The 15,572-nt window shown below is 36.1% G+C and overlaps 1 protein-coding gene across 1 annotated transcript in view; it reads left to right on the top strand.

Annotated features, from left to right (window-relative positions):
- The first annotated feature begins 4,502 nt into the window (after positions 1-4,502).
- CDH10 (cadherin 10) overlaps positions 4,503-15,572 on the top strand; it is a 115,005-nt gene continuing 103,935 nt past the window's right edge. Inside the window, exon 1 of the mRNA XM_064443427.1 lies at positions 4,503-4,991. The gene's annotated coding sequence lies outside the window, so the exon portion shown is untranslated. The remainder of the gene's footprint in view (positions 4,992-15,572) is intronic.

Below are 15,572 nucleotides of genomic sequence, written 5' to 3'. Positions count from 1 at the left end.
AATTATCTGCTTATCCTGCAGCTATCTTGGTGCATAAGAATCATTATATTTTTCTATATTATCGTACTGAAGGCACATATTTTCATAATTAACAACAATTCTGCTTCAGTGTCATTATTCAGTGTAGTTTATGGCTTTGTTTGAGGCATGCTTTTCAAATCCTGCTTTTGTATAACTTTCTTAAGGACTTCTGTAGTGCTTAACATTACAATAGCTGAATGTTTTCCAAACATTAGCTTATCCTTTCAGTAAGTGGGGGCAATGTTTACCTTTTTCTACAAGCTAGAACTTGAGGCATAGAGAGAGACCATGGTCAGAAGTACAAGCTGATTTAATGGCAATACACAGAGCACCAGACTTCATTTTTGTAATTTTTTCTCTTTTTGTAGCACAATGTGCGCTGAAACTGTGAGTGTCCAGTGCCTCTATATCAGACCCAGCTCTTCAGTCAGAAACCTAGAAATAATAGGACATAACAATAAAACACCTGTGAAAGAAATCTGGTTCAAGTGACATGCTCAGCATCATACAGGCATAGGTGGCAGAGGTTAGGGTATGGTCTAGTTCAAAGGAGAATGTTTTCATTGTGAAAACTTCTGTTTTCCCCTCCATTCAGCTTCTACACTGTAAAAGACAATCTTTTCTAGACAACCATTGTCATGCTGTGACTTACCCATAGACCAGTCCATCTTGGGCAATGAGGAGGGGTACTTTTGGGGGTGTATGAAGGGACACGGCAAGTGATTAGGAGATGTGTGTAATAAATTGGCTTATTTTCATATATTCTCTATAATATTTTTTTTTTAGTTTGCATTATACATGGATAGACAATTCTGGCCTTTGCTAATTTAGGAGTACTTGAATTTTATTGTTAGGTTTCTCTGTACAATTTTACAGAGGTTATAAGTATAACAAATATGGAATAAAAACATGGAGAAATGGGACCATCAGGTTCCATGCAGCTCATTGCTAGGTTTGGAGTCTTTAAAAACACCACATTGATCACCATTTCATGAGCTCATAAAGCAAAAAATGTGCTTTCTTACTCCATGTGGGCCAATGCTGAGTGGAGAGAATTCCAGTAGGTTTGACAGACATTTACTGATAGCGATAGTTAGGAAAATGGGGTTTAATTCCAGATATTTTCTTTCTCATCTTTCTTATACCTCATCATCTTCCTACAAATGCAACTGTTGGCTTCTGGGATTTCTGCCAAGTTTGTAACCAGAAATGAAAAGCAAGGAAAGCATCTCTGATGTAGTCTGAGTATGTATCATACTAGACCTATCATTTGAGAGGATAAAGCTGCCTACTTTGAAGACAGAGATGGCAAAAAGCGAGCCCACAGTCCCTGGTAAGGTCTGTATCTCTTTTTCCAACTTTTTATCTTGTATGCTTCCTGTTTGTTTTGTGTTTTTTTTTTTTTTAATTATTTTTCCTTTATTTTTTTTTTTCCATCCCAGATTTTCCTGTTCAGTCTCCGTGAATTTATGTCTTTACCCCTATTCTGCCACTGTTTCTTCCTTCTTGCTTCTTTATCAGAAATGTGTCTTTTTTTTTTTTTTTGCTGGCCAAGAAGAATACGTCCTCCAGCCTCCACTCCTTCTGCTCCTACCACTCTTCCTTTATTTTAATGCTTCTTGACCTAATCTGTCCCCATTGGTAAGCTTCTCTGACTCAAAGGCCAGCTGTACCCTGTGGAGTTTCACATTCTGCCTTCAAAGCATGAAGGTTGTTTTACTCCTGTGAGAAAATTCTAGCTGTATAATTTTTCCTCGTTCTCTAAAATATCGGTATCATTTTGGCTGAAATGTTTTTAAATGATTTCTGCCTGAGGCAGACCATCAGCGTAGAAAATTTAATCCTAAATAATTTGGTAAATTTATAAGCAACTATAAAAGGCCTCTTCTAATGGGATGTGTTAGGCAGTGTTAAAAATAGGTTACGATGATACCTTGTTTTAAAGTTACTGTCATGTGTATGAATAAATATATGGTTGAATAACTGTTTTGCCTTAGATATCCATATGCTATCAGTATAAATAAATACTGGCTTCTAAATAGTTGACCATACCAACAAAAACAGGAGTTAGTGACAAAGCATGGCTTTTCTAGAGTTAAATCTTAACTCCCAAAGTTAGTCCAGTTTAAAGGTGCAAGTGTGACTTGCAGTAACTATGCCTGAATAAATTAATATATCTCTAGGATAAGGTTGGTTCATTCTAGCTGAATAAAACCCTAGCAGAAATATACCAAAATGCTATGCAGAAAAGGGAGTAAGCACACATTCAGTGACTCTGAAGTTCTTGTTCCTGAGTAATTCCACTAGTTTATTTTCTTTTATTTCAGAGATTGGCATAGCTTTGTGTGTGTATGTATGTAGAATGCCTAGAATAAACTTTTGTGTATCTATACAAATGTATATACAATATATATATATGTATATATACATATCCATGTATGTAAAAACATATACATGTATATACATATACATTGTGTATATACACAAATGCCATTTATTCCCCACTTCAAGGTTGCAAGTTAGATAACAGAAGACAAAATGTTAAAGGAACTGAAGCTTTTAACTTCCTTTTCAACATTCAGTATTTTGTTTAGCATCCAAAAAGCAGTCCAGCTTAAAAGAGCTACATCCCAGCCATGTATATACATTCCCACGTATTTTCGCCTCCTTTTGTAATAATTTGTCTGTATTACCAAACTGAAAGTGCAACTTTTATTCTATGACAATCTTTAGCTTTTTACTATAGGGTCCATATTTTAGCAGGCAGAAGCACAGTTAGTACAGCCAGAAAAGAAAGTTCCATGAACTTTGCCTTCAGATCAATATGAGAGGATTTGCCCAAAATAAGAGAATCTTATGCTTCCAGTTTTGCACAAATAAATGGGTAAACATGGAAGACAGCACAGATGTCTCAATATTGTCAGTTCCACATGGATCATGGGGAACTGTGAATCTATTTTTACATAGTGTAACGTCAAATGGTGACAGAGATTAGGAAGCTTGAGTTAAATTCTGCAGTCTCCTCCTTTCCTGTGAAAGGACTGAAAATGAAGCAATTCTATGATTATATTGATACAACAATGCGAAAGGGAGAAGGAAAGCAATGGAATTTTTTTACAGATGTGTTATGCATTGCACTGTGTATTCATGTGCCCAGGTACGGACAAAGCCAATGAACTTCGTTGTCTTTCCTTGAAAGATTAAAAATCTATAATGGTAGATAAATTTTTCAGAACCAAATCATTTCACATAAGGTAGTAAAAAGACATTCCCCCCACCCCACCCCATGGCATTTTGCTGCATTTGCTGCTTCTTTCTATCTCCAGATGAAGTGTTCACGTACTAGTGTAGCATGTTACTTAATTGCCTACTTGCTCATTGGCCAAAAGGTTGTACTTGGGTGGTGGGTCATTTCTTCCTCCTGATGGTTACATGTCTGGGGAAATGACAGTAGTTGGTTACATTAGGACATGATACTAGGCACGATAAGGATCTTGCGTTTCTTCTTTTTTTATTTTCTTTTTGACTGATAATTAGCAGCTGAAAACAAGCAAAATATTTACCACTGAACAGCCAAACAACAGCCAGTGATCTATCTCCTCCTGTACTGGATTTTCTAATAATGAAATAGGTTTCATTGTTACTTTCCTCCTCATTCCCAAATACAACATATTTCAGCTCCTGTTTTAAGATAATTTGCCTTTTTTTTTTTTTTAAGGAAGACTTTTTTATAACCAGAGAAAGACCCTTATGACACTTTTTAGATAGAGCAATACTGACATCCATTGGTTTAATCTTATGTGACTATTTGTTAAATCTCTCCTGACTAATGTACACATAACCCTCTACAGTATCACAATGAAAGGATTGGACTTGATATGATCCAAGGAGGATTGTGCTAAGTCCAATTTGCTGTATTAGAAACGTGAAACCAACACAGATTACCTTGATGAAAAGGAACACGTTGCAAAATGTGAAGTCCAGATACAGTGACTGAAAGAAAATAAAAACAGGCATGGCAAGTATCAACGGGGGGAAAAATATTAATGGGCTATTAGTAGTGACACTGACTTTTTTTTTAATAACCTCCAGAAATGTGAAAATACTTAATATTATATGAAGCTGTCTTGTTTTATATTAATCATAAAAGTGGTGAAGCACGACAGAATGTGTTTCTAATCTAATAGCATAAGCAGTTCAATGAAGAAAATAATTACTCTCTGTGGTTTCATCTAAGCCTTCTGAGGTTGTAATTTAACTTGGCACCATGCTATTTTTTAAAATATTTTTTTATATATATATAAATTTTATAAACATTGCTGTAAGATCACTGGTGGTATAACAAAGCGGTTATATTTAATCAAGAAAAACACACCACAAAAAGTGGTGGTGTTTTCAGTATTTATTATTACGGCAAGCTAAGCAGATGAGGCTGATTACCTTAGACTTCAAAAACAGAGAACCATTCTGTCAGCGAAGGGAGGGCGACAGGCTTTAACAAAAAAGCTCTGCGTTTGCTGTACCCTCCCACACCATTCACTTGCAAATCACTGTGTGCTTGGAAAAGCCTCCACTTCCCTAGTCTCCAGCCTTCCCAGGGTAAGTGCTGCGGCTCCATCGGCAGCGCCTCTCCCGCTCTCATCCTCGGAAGGAGAGTGAGTGTGTGCGTGTCTGTGCACGGGGGGTGTGTGGTGGTGGTGGGGGTTTTTTTGTGTGTGGTTTTTTTTTTTTTTTTTTTAATTAGGAGCTCTGAATGAAAGCCAGTCAGAGGGAGAGCTCCCCCTTAGCTTTGGTTCCCGGCTAACCAGAGTTAAGTGATGCTGGGAAAAAAAGCCTGAGTTAGATCCAAGTAGGATCAGTCTTAGAAAATAGCAGGAGAAAACAAACAAACAGAAAAAGGACTCTAATAGCTCGTGTTTCAGTTTCCTTGGGGTGGACACTACTTCACTTTCTCAGCAGCAGAATAAAAGGTAGGACCCTTTCTTATTTCCTTAAGCTCTTTGTAGTTGTTGTTGTTATTATAATTATTATAGCATGAACAATATGGTGTTTAATGCAATGTATAGAATTGTTCTACTATATACAACTTTTTACGTTTTCTAAATATGCTTCAGGAGTAATGAGACAAGGGATAGGAAATAACTGCTGTGTATTCGCTCCTCAAAGTAAACCTATACCATATTTATTCAAGATTGAAATACTAAGCATTTTATAGTTGTTTTGTTTTTTTTTTCTCCTAGTAAGCAGGCTATCTTTTGAGCAGGGGTTTCCATCTGTATTCAGTTCTTGCAAATTCAGTGGGGAGGAACAATACTACTTGAATTGAAAAGCACTGTTTCATAGTGTAACTGTTATGAACATAGCATGAAACATACACATATGTGCCCTCACTTTCTCTATACCAGTGCAAGTCTGTTACAGCTTTCACTGCTATGTGTTCTGCCCTGAACTGAATTTCAGAATAATTATAGACCCTCAGAGCAAATGCTTCTTATGAAGGAAATCCCTGTGGAGAGGGATAGCAGGGTGGATACAGGCAATGTTTCAAATATCTGTACAGAGCTATATACACACAGATGGGGAAAATATTGCCAGGTTTGACATTTCAGTAAAGCTGGGGGGGGAGAAGGGAAAGGTGGAGGGACGAAAAATTTAGTCTGCACCTGTGTGAGCATTTATTGTCACTGCTGCAATAAAATCCATATTTGATGTGGTGTTAAATTAATGCAGTACAAAGCAAGTCTAAATCTATGTTCCCAACTACTAACTATTGATGGCATTGTCAGCTGCATTAGAAATTTACAATAGGCTAATACTGTACATGGTACTAGTTGCAGCCGTAAAAATCTAACAGTCCTTCAGCTTAAGAGAATGCATCTGCACGTGCAAACAGTGACAAATAGCAACCAGCATTTTAAAACTGACCTATCATCTCTGTTGCTTCCACACAAATGGAGCTGTTGCCTATAATCTTCAGCTTTCATTTCAGTAAAAGCCTGTGTATTACTGCAGCTGCACACCCATTGCTTTTAAGGTATTTTTTGAATTATACAACTTGTTGTGTACGCATATGTGTATGCATATATGAGTGTGTGCACTGTGTGAGGAAGAAGGTTTGTAAGAAATGATGACTTTTTTTTCTTTTTAGGCTAATAAGCTTTAAATTTACATGGTGATGTTACTGGAGGGGGAAAGCAGGGAGTGGGAGACTGGAACATACTTCTGAATCTCTAAATCCTTTTAAAATATGCCATTTACTAGGAATATTATGAGTCTGGTGCAAGCATTTATTGAGATTTTTCAGTTAGTCAAACTTCTATATTAATTGTTTACTTTTTGAATGTGATAGTAGCCTGTGCTATTTTAGAGAAGGAGATGAAAGAATGAACTTAGGGAACTGGGAAAGGCAAGTAGGAGAGGCAAGCTATCTTTCTCAAGAGTTGAAAAACAGCTGTTTAGAGTCAATATGGGTTTACATCAAGAGAGGAATACTTCTTGGATTATAAGATGGTAATCTAGTTTGTGCCGGAGGGAGTCTTCTCATATTTTTGTTTACTTTGTTAAATAAAAGTATGAATGAAGAGATCATTTCTGTAGCAGTTTCTGTTAATTTTAGTTTAGCTTTATGTCCATGTCTTCTTTGTGCAGTGTCAAGATGATTTTGTATACTTAAATAGGAACTTTGTAATGTCTGAGGAGTGTTGATTGTAATACAGATATTTAAACTCAAAACTACTGATGGTTATTTGATTTTTTTGTTACTTTGTGTAGCACTGGAAAATATGTCTTGGTTGCTTGCTTTGCCAAAAGTTTATATTTATAATGCTCTGTAACGGTTCATGGAAAAGAAAATAGCAAACTAAAGGGACTGTATGTAGGAATTTATATATGCTTAAATGGTCTGGTTGGCTTTGTATTAGACTAAATGAGTCTAGATATACTAAAACTTCATACTTGTGTGTTCTCAATAGACAAAGGATCTGTGAAGAAACTGATGAAATACTGAAATGTGCTCACAGTAGACACTGTGGTTACTGTTCTTTTCTGTGCCAAGCTGTAGTTGAAAAATGCATGAAAATAATGCTATATGTTAAAGCAAATGAGCTCACGATTAATTAAATGTAGAGATATTAATAAGAAACACATCCATACATGCACACCAGTATACAAATTTCAGCTCAACAGTATGGTTTTTTTCCTTGCTAAATAATTAAATTTAAAAGGTAGAAAAGGTTAATTTGAAAATAATATCTACCTCTGATTCTGTGAAAGCAATTTCCTGTTCTCAATGTGATATCCACAAGGAAACAAGCAACTGAGAGAGACCCTGTCTCATCTGGATAATTCTGTGCAGGTGACTTAGTTTCTATGTCTGTGAACCATATTTGCAGCCAGGTTGCAGGTGATAACACACTGCCTTTGAATTAGTATAATTTTATACCTTATCACACCACTAGGTTGCAGCACTAATGCAGGGGGTAAAATTTAATTGAAATGCTGTTGAATGGTAGCAACGGGGTGAAGTTTCTGACTGTTATCATAATATTATTTTTAATTCATTCATTATTATCATTTGAAACCAAGTCTCTAAACACCAGGACATCTTAGCTGGACTCCTCAATATGTCCTTGTTCATAGATTTTTAAAAATTTGCTGGACAGTTAATTCTTCAATGTTACATGATAGACAGAAATGGAAGGAAAAGACTGATTATTTGGGCAAGTATATAAGCAGAATATAAGGGTTTTAAGAAACATGTTGTGAGGGCCTTAAGGAAACTACATAAATACATATTCTGTATTACTGTTGTATTTGCTATGGGCTTTTTAACAACATACTGATTCATGTATCATTTATCATAAAGGAGGAAAAATGAAATTCAGAAATAAAACTTTTCTTATGAGCAGTTTGAATATACCAAAATGAAACATTATGAAGGGTGACTTCACTGCACATAAGGATGCCACACAATAACTCATTTTCAACTGCTCTGAATAGTATGCAACCATCAGTGAAACCTCGTGCAAACTAAAGGTACCGTCACTGAAACCTTGGTTGACTATACAACATACACACTGCACATCTTGCACCTGCAAATCTACTAATGTGAACACTTGCTTTTTTGAAAAAAACATGCTTACTCTACTGTTCAACTTCTGGAAAAACTTGAAAGAAAGAAAGAAGCAAGGAAGAAACAATGGTATTCTGAGTTCTTTCTTGAGCTTAATGTTCCCCACATCTCCCTTCAGGCCAAGAGGAACTCCTATGTTGTATGTTTCTTGCTTTTCTCTCCCTGGATTTACAGCTCTTCAACTTTGAGTCCTTGGTATGGTGACTTCCCTAATTTGCCTGTTTCTATGGGTTAGCAGCTCTACAACAGAGCTATAGAAAATACTCCTCATCTCTGGGGAACTGAGTGTGCTACAGTTATCGGGCTGTATTACTACACAGAAAAAAATCAGCTAGACCCAAGCACTCTTTTCCTTTGTTCTGTTTTCATCTGGTGGGAAGCCAGAACACCTCCCAACTAAAGAGCTATTGAGCTTATATGTTCTGTTTACTGGCTTATCCGTCTAGTCTTTAGTATGTGGAGGATCTGCCAAAAACCTGCCAGTTGAAGCTTTATACACATTTCTTTGTACATGAAGTCTTCCTGATTATTAAACATCAGAACCAGTTACCTCAAGTGTGCATGTGTGTACAGAAGGACAAAACAGGGAAAACCTTTGTCTTGTACAGGGATTGCATTATAGCAAGCAGAACACTGTACACTTTCTCTCTCAATTTATATCAGCTTTTTATTACTTCACTTTTTCTGTAAGTTCCCACTACAGTTTCTTGCCTCTACTAACCTATATGAAATAGATAATGTTTATCACTTTTTTTGATAAAGAAGTGTGTCCAGCAGGAGGCATAAAGCTCTAGCAGTATCTCAGAGGTACTCCCCAGCTTGTACTGTTACAGGGCATCTGCTCTGGGATATAAACAAGTCTGTCAGCTGAATGTGTGTAGTACTGTGTTTGTACCAACAGGGTACATCAGGGGAATACAAAGACATAGGAAGTTAACTGGATATAACGAAAAGCAACATGGCAGGTGTTCTTTTTAATATTGTTCCCAGATGTACATTATTCTTCACCCATTTTTTTTTTTACTTTGTAACATTATTATGGCATGTCTTAATTGTATCTCAAAGTGAACTTTCAATCATATTTCCAAGACTAGGAAATCAGGTAAAGAAGAGAACATGTGTACATGCATTTATGTAAAGGTAATGATTCAGAAAATGAATTGAAAATAGATGTTTCCAGAATTCTATTGCTCAAACACTAGAACTGTGTTCTTCTGTGTTTTATACAAATAAAAAAACCTCTCAAAAATACTTTATCATTATGTGATATATATGTATGTTTTATGATTTTACTGTTAATATTCTATCACCTTCCACATTACAGATTGATTTCTTGTATTATCCTATTTCAGTGCTTTGCATTGTAGCATAAAGAACATGACATACCATCACTTAGCCCGATCAGGCTGTGATCCTTAAAAATGAATGTAATCCTCCTGAAATCTGTGATGCTATACTATCCAGATTTTTAAGACATAAAGTACGTGTACCAATGTAATTTACAGCACTATGATTAAGGCTCAAAATACAGTGTCCAACAGGACTGCTAATTTTTTTCCCCCAAATTAATATAAAATAAAAATATGTTTAACTGAACTGGTATTGTGTGCTTGCGTATACTACACCTCAATAGTTCACATGATATTTGCACCTGCTTAATGAATGAAAACATTATCTTGTTAGTATTTATGCTACCTTAATAGTAAGCACAAATAAAAGACATATGCCTGTGTCTAGGAAACTTAGATGCTGTGCATTGTCATTGGTTCCTCTAAGTATCACAAGTGTACATCTGATTTTTACTTCCACTGGGCTCAAGAGAGTTATGTATGTAGATTTTCTTGAATATGTTTTATATCTTAAACATAAGATAAAATACATGGACAAAATCTCTGAGTTTTTAAATGAGGGTGAGAAAAGAGATAGAATCACAGGTTGGAAGGGACCTCAGGGATCATCTAGTCCAACCTTTCTAGGAAGAGCACAGTCTAGACAAGATGGCCCAGCACCCTGTCCAGACGACTCTTAAAGGTGGCCGACGTGGCCGAGTCAACCACTTCCCTGGGGAGATTATTCCAATGGGTGACTGTCCTCAATGTGAAAAAATTTCCCTCTTGTGTCCAATCGGAATCTCCCCGAGAGCAACTTGTGTCCGTTCCCCCTTGTCCTCTCCATGGGACTCCTTGTAAAAAGGGAGTCTCCATCTTCTTTGTAGCTGCCTCTTAAGTACTGGTACATGGTGATGAGATCCCCTCGAATCCTCCTTTTCTCAAGGCTGAACAAACCCAGTTCTCCCAGCCTACCCTCATATGGCAGCTTCCCAGTCCTTTGATCATCTTGGTGGCCCTTCTCTGGACCCCTTCCAGCCTGTCCACATCCTTTTTGCATAGCAGGGACCAGAACTGTACACAGTACTCCAGGTGGGTCCTGACAAATGCTGAGTAGAGCGGGATGACGACTTCTTTATCTCTGCTGGCGATGCCCTTTTTGATGCAACCCAGCATCCTGTTGGCCTTCTTGGCCGCAGCAGCACACTGTTCGCTCATGTTGGTCTTTCTGTCCACCAGGACCCCCAGGTCCCTTTCAACAGAGCTGCTCTCCAGCCAGGTGGATCCCAGTCTGTGCTGCACTCCCGGATGAACCCAAAGTATTTGTAATTATTTAGAGGTAATATTCAGGACAGAGGGAGGATGGACAAGTTTATCCTCCTTCTAAGATTTCTAAGAAACAATATCCCTTAAATGTATAAATCCCTTTCTCTTACAAATAGTCACCTTCCATTTTCCGATGCCTTTTCTATGGTGAGTGGAGCTGGGACCATAAATGCATGTAATGCCAAAATGTAAGACTCAGTCAATATCAGTAATGTTGCTGTGCATACTGTGTTTGCATCCTTGCCCCTGTCCCCTGTCCTGGGGTGGTTGGAATCTCCAGTGCCAAGGCTCCTGTAATCCTGCAAAGGTCTTTGTTCTGGTACTGTTACCACAGATGAAATCTCCTAAAAAGGGATCTGGGCACCGTTTTGAAATTAGTTATGGACAGATGGGAAAAAAAGAGATCCCTTCCTCTCACACAACACAGATTTCCCTGACTCTGTCCACGTGGTTTAATATGCAAAATATTTTTTTCTTTATCAGGTTGTCATTCTCATAATGGTGGTTATCATTCTCATAATGTTCTTTTAACAATACTGTCCCTCAGTAGACCTTAAAATGCTATCAAATATGGCTTTGACAGACATATGGGCTTCAATTATTAATTGGGACTGTAGTTTTATCTAAATGTTCCTATTTTTTAAGGGAAGGACTGTCATCGTTTCTCCATATGCCTTTGGCAGAGAGAAAAAGGGGAGTAACACTAACCTAACTTTCTTGTAGTCTTGACTGAAAACTGTGGGTAGTATTACTATATTTAATTTGAAATTTAAAAGTGGCTTCTTTAAATCCTCAGGTTGTTTTCTCTATTTTTTTTTTTAATACGTGCACCTACAATCATGTTTCGTTCTTTGTTAGAGAAATATCTGAGCCTAAACATATCAGACAAGGTGTGAATCTAGAATTTTCTATTTGGGTCCCTCTCTGTTTCATGTACATTAGAAGATTCCTTGAAGACCTATAGATCCATTTTATCTCTGTGTCATCAGCAAATTAGTTAAAGTAGGCTTAAATGTCGTTGATTTCTCTACATGATGAAGATTCTAAGTGATACGTTCACTAGAGGTGTACACGTGCTACTTAGGTGAATAAAATTCTTAAAATAACGTGGGTTGTTTGTCTGTTTTTTTTAATGTTGAGGTTACTCAGAAGATGACCTGGATTTTCAGTTGTTAGGTGTCTGTTGTTAGAAATAATTACAAAACAAAACCCGAGAGAAGTAGAAAGAAGACAAAGCAAAAAAGAGCACGTTATGTTTAAAACAAAAAAAATCTTAAAACATGATGAATTGAAGCAGAAGAACATTTCAGCTCTTATTTTCTTTTCAACTCTAAGAATAAATTTTAATAACAGATTATGCAATTACCTTTCACAAAAATTTTACATCATGCTATAGATCATATTTTCATTATCGGTATAGATGCCTTCTATTTTTTTTTTTTTTAAATATCATTTAGTAGGGGGAGGACTTTCACATGTCAGTAATTTTGTATGTAGTATTATTTTTTTTCTTTCATTATAATCTCGATCCTGCAAAGTAAGCTATATAGAGCTACTAGCTTAGCCTCATGACTTTCTACTAAAAAATCAAAACAAAACCAGTTAATCAAACTAGCTAACCCTTGGGTCATCTAGTAGTGCATTACAGTTAAATACATAGTTTAAAACAAAAACCTATAAGAATCTTTAAAATCACTGCTGTAGAATAAGGGGTGTTTCAGCAGAGATCAAAGCATTCAGCCATTTAATCAGCAGTCTTTAATCAAAATAGTCCTGTATTAAATGGTAAGTAAAAGTGTAGACCTCAATTTATGAATGAGTTACTAAGTATACCCGGTCATTTTGCAGCTCTATGAAAAAATTTACTTGTTTCTAAGATTAGGGAAGTAAGACATTTCATTATGACGTGAAAGTTAGTTTAAGAACTACTTCAGCATATTACATCCATGTTCCTTAAATATGCCACCACTTCCCACTTCCTAAGACCAAGTTTCAAGTAGTATTTTTGTCCTGCTTCTGTTTCCCTTTGGGATAGTTTCCACAGGCTTTTGGCAGAAATTTAATGTCCATAAAAAAGTAGGACATAGAACACTATTGTGAGTACCATTTTGGGGAAGTGTGATTTTTTTCCGTCCCCGTCCCCCCCCCCCCCCCCCCCCCGTAGGATGAAGTTTTTTCTGTCATTAGTGTGCTGAGATGTGCTCTTTCCCTTGAGTAAGAGTATAGTGCTCATGGTCAAGATATCACTGAAGCTGACACCTTGATTAAAATGAGTAACTCAGCCCCAGGCATATTAGGTACATTTGGTTCTCTCCATGACTTGGGGGAATTTTATTGACAATTTGTGATTAAGAACTTAAACGCTTATGTGTTCTGTTACTAGGTGTACTTTTTTCTGATGGTTACATCTGAATGGCAGATGTACAGATATAGACGGATGGATTTTCCTCTGTAACATTATTCTTTTATAAAATATATATTTTTTCCCTGTTTATACAATTCCTCTGAATTTCTCTTCTTGCGTAGTTTCAAATGAAGTAGTACCCTGATTTGACTAACTAATTTAAGAAAGTCTTTCTTAACATGGGAATATATTACTTTTTTATTTGTTTATATTATTTAGACAGTCTTCAGTAATTCTGATGATCAGAGGAAAATGATCTGTTTTTCAAAATTTAAGTATGTGTGTGGAATATTTGTACAGAATGGAAAATTAAGTCAAAATAATACATTTTTTTCTTCTTCCTATCCTTGGCAAGGCAAGGCATGGCATATGAACCCACTCTGAAACACGTGCTATTTCTGAATATATCCTAATGGTAGCTTGGTTTCCTCTAGCTTTTTATTTGAGGTCAGAATAATAAGAATTAGAAAAGAATGATGGACTAAGACATAGTGTATTATAGTAATAATCCCATTAAAGTTTTGATAAGCATAAATCTTCAAGAGAAATTAGGAATCTGTAATGTGAATAACAAAGGTTACTGGGCTTGAGCTATTCTAAATTGGATACCTAAAAGTTTGTGACAAAGGAGAAATCAATTAAGTAATTAAATGCAAAGTTTGGTTTTTGTTTTTTTTTTTTAAATAACAGTATAATTGCAATTCCTTACATTCAGGGGTTTAAAACATACTTGTTATGCTACTGGTTTAGAACAGAATTTACAAATAGCCATCTACTATTGACTTTTTAGGTTTTAATTTCTAACAACACCCACTTAGCTGGAGTTAAACACAAATCGTAAAGCTCGAAGTAGTTCAGCCTTGTAAATGACAGGACAAAAAAAGCCCCTTGTGTTAACACAGCAGCAACTTCTTGCTAAATTTGGGGTTATGTACATTCAGGAGAGGAAATATTCACCTTTTCTGTCCTCTATGGCTTCAGCCATTAAATCCAAGCAGCAAATGTTTATGTATGTAGGGTCAGAGGTGTTTTGCCATTTGGACAGCCTGTGAAAGTCAGGTCTAATGGGATAAAAGCAGCCTAGGTGGTTCAGTCCCACAGCTCCCAGTTTACATGGTTCCAGCTCAATCTCTGGAAAAGCACCCAGACAGTCTTGTCTTACAGGTATGCATGACTACGGGTTTGTTTTGGTTATGTGAGTGGTTTCTTGTCATTCCGGCCATGCTGGTTGGACTCAATTTCTAGTGCTAGCATATTAAAATCCTTCTTTTCACTAAAAAAGGGCACACAAGTAAAATCGTGATACTTCAGCACTAGAAAAATAGATTTCTGGACTAGTTTAGAAACTATTTGCTTATCATTAAAACTGGACGTTTTGTTATTGGGACAATAACCTGAAAAAAATGTAGTGTTCTAATAGTATGATAACTGAAAAAATATTTTAAAAGATTAAATTAAATTCTATTTAAGTAAACAGAATTCATCTCAATGATTCTAATGTGTAATCAAGCACTGACTTCTCAAGGGTAATCCATTAGTGCTTTAAAATATATGAGCTAAAATGAAGTGATGTACAGAGAAAAATATTTGAAGGTAGCTTAGTATATTTCTGTACAATCAGAAATACTGGCAATGAAGATCAGGATAATACTGACACAAAAATAGTTCTTTTATAATCTTGACATTGTTCAGGGTCTCTTCTCTTTAAAGGAAACATAGTGACTTAAATTTGCTGGTGAATTAGTAGGTTTTTGTTCTGAGATGCTTGGTTTCTTTCTGGCTGGAGGCTGTGAACTCTTTTTTCATAGTTGTTTTGTTGGGGTATTTTAATAGGTAAATGAAATGTACTATATGAAATAACTGCAGGGAAGCAATTATGATTTGAAATTTTTCTTCTCCCACAAGGCTTTGGGGTTTTGTTTTGGTTTCTTTTTATGCCATTAGTGCACTAACGCACTAGTGTGAAGGATGAGGTTTTGCTGTGGGAACAGAAAAGCATTTATTTGACAATGAGTTTCCTATAAGATAGAAATACTCTTTCGTCAGTTTTCTCACATTATATAACATGCCGCTTTTTTAAGAGCTCAATAAATTTGAGATCAACTCTTTTCTTTAATTGCAATTTGGAGGGAAAGTTGAGTGGAGAAAAAGGAAAATTCTTAATGTATAAGTTGTTGAACTTTACTTTGATAAAATTACCTTTCAGGAGACTATAAATTTGTTGATGCGTTTGGAGTTATTTTTTTGTGTGGCTGTTTAGTTTGTATTCATGCATTTGCATATGTTCTTACTTCCCTGTCCTATAAAGGAAATATATAATTCTAAATGTTCCCTGCTTGTTCTTTGCAATTTGTAGGAAACT

The sequence above is a fragment of the Phalacrocorax carbo genome, chromosome 2 (genome assembly GCF_963921805.1).
Source record: "Phalacrocorax carbo chromosome 2, bPhaCar2.1, whole genome shotgun sequence".
NCBI lineage: Eukaryota > Metazoa > Chordata > Aves > Suliformes > Phalacrocoracidae > Phalacrocorax > Phalacrocorax carbo.
Note: the sequence above shows the minus strand (reverse complement) of the source record. Positions and strands in the feature narration are given on the sequence as shown.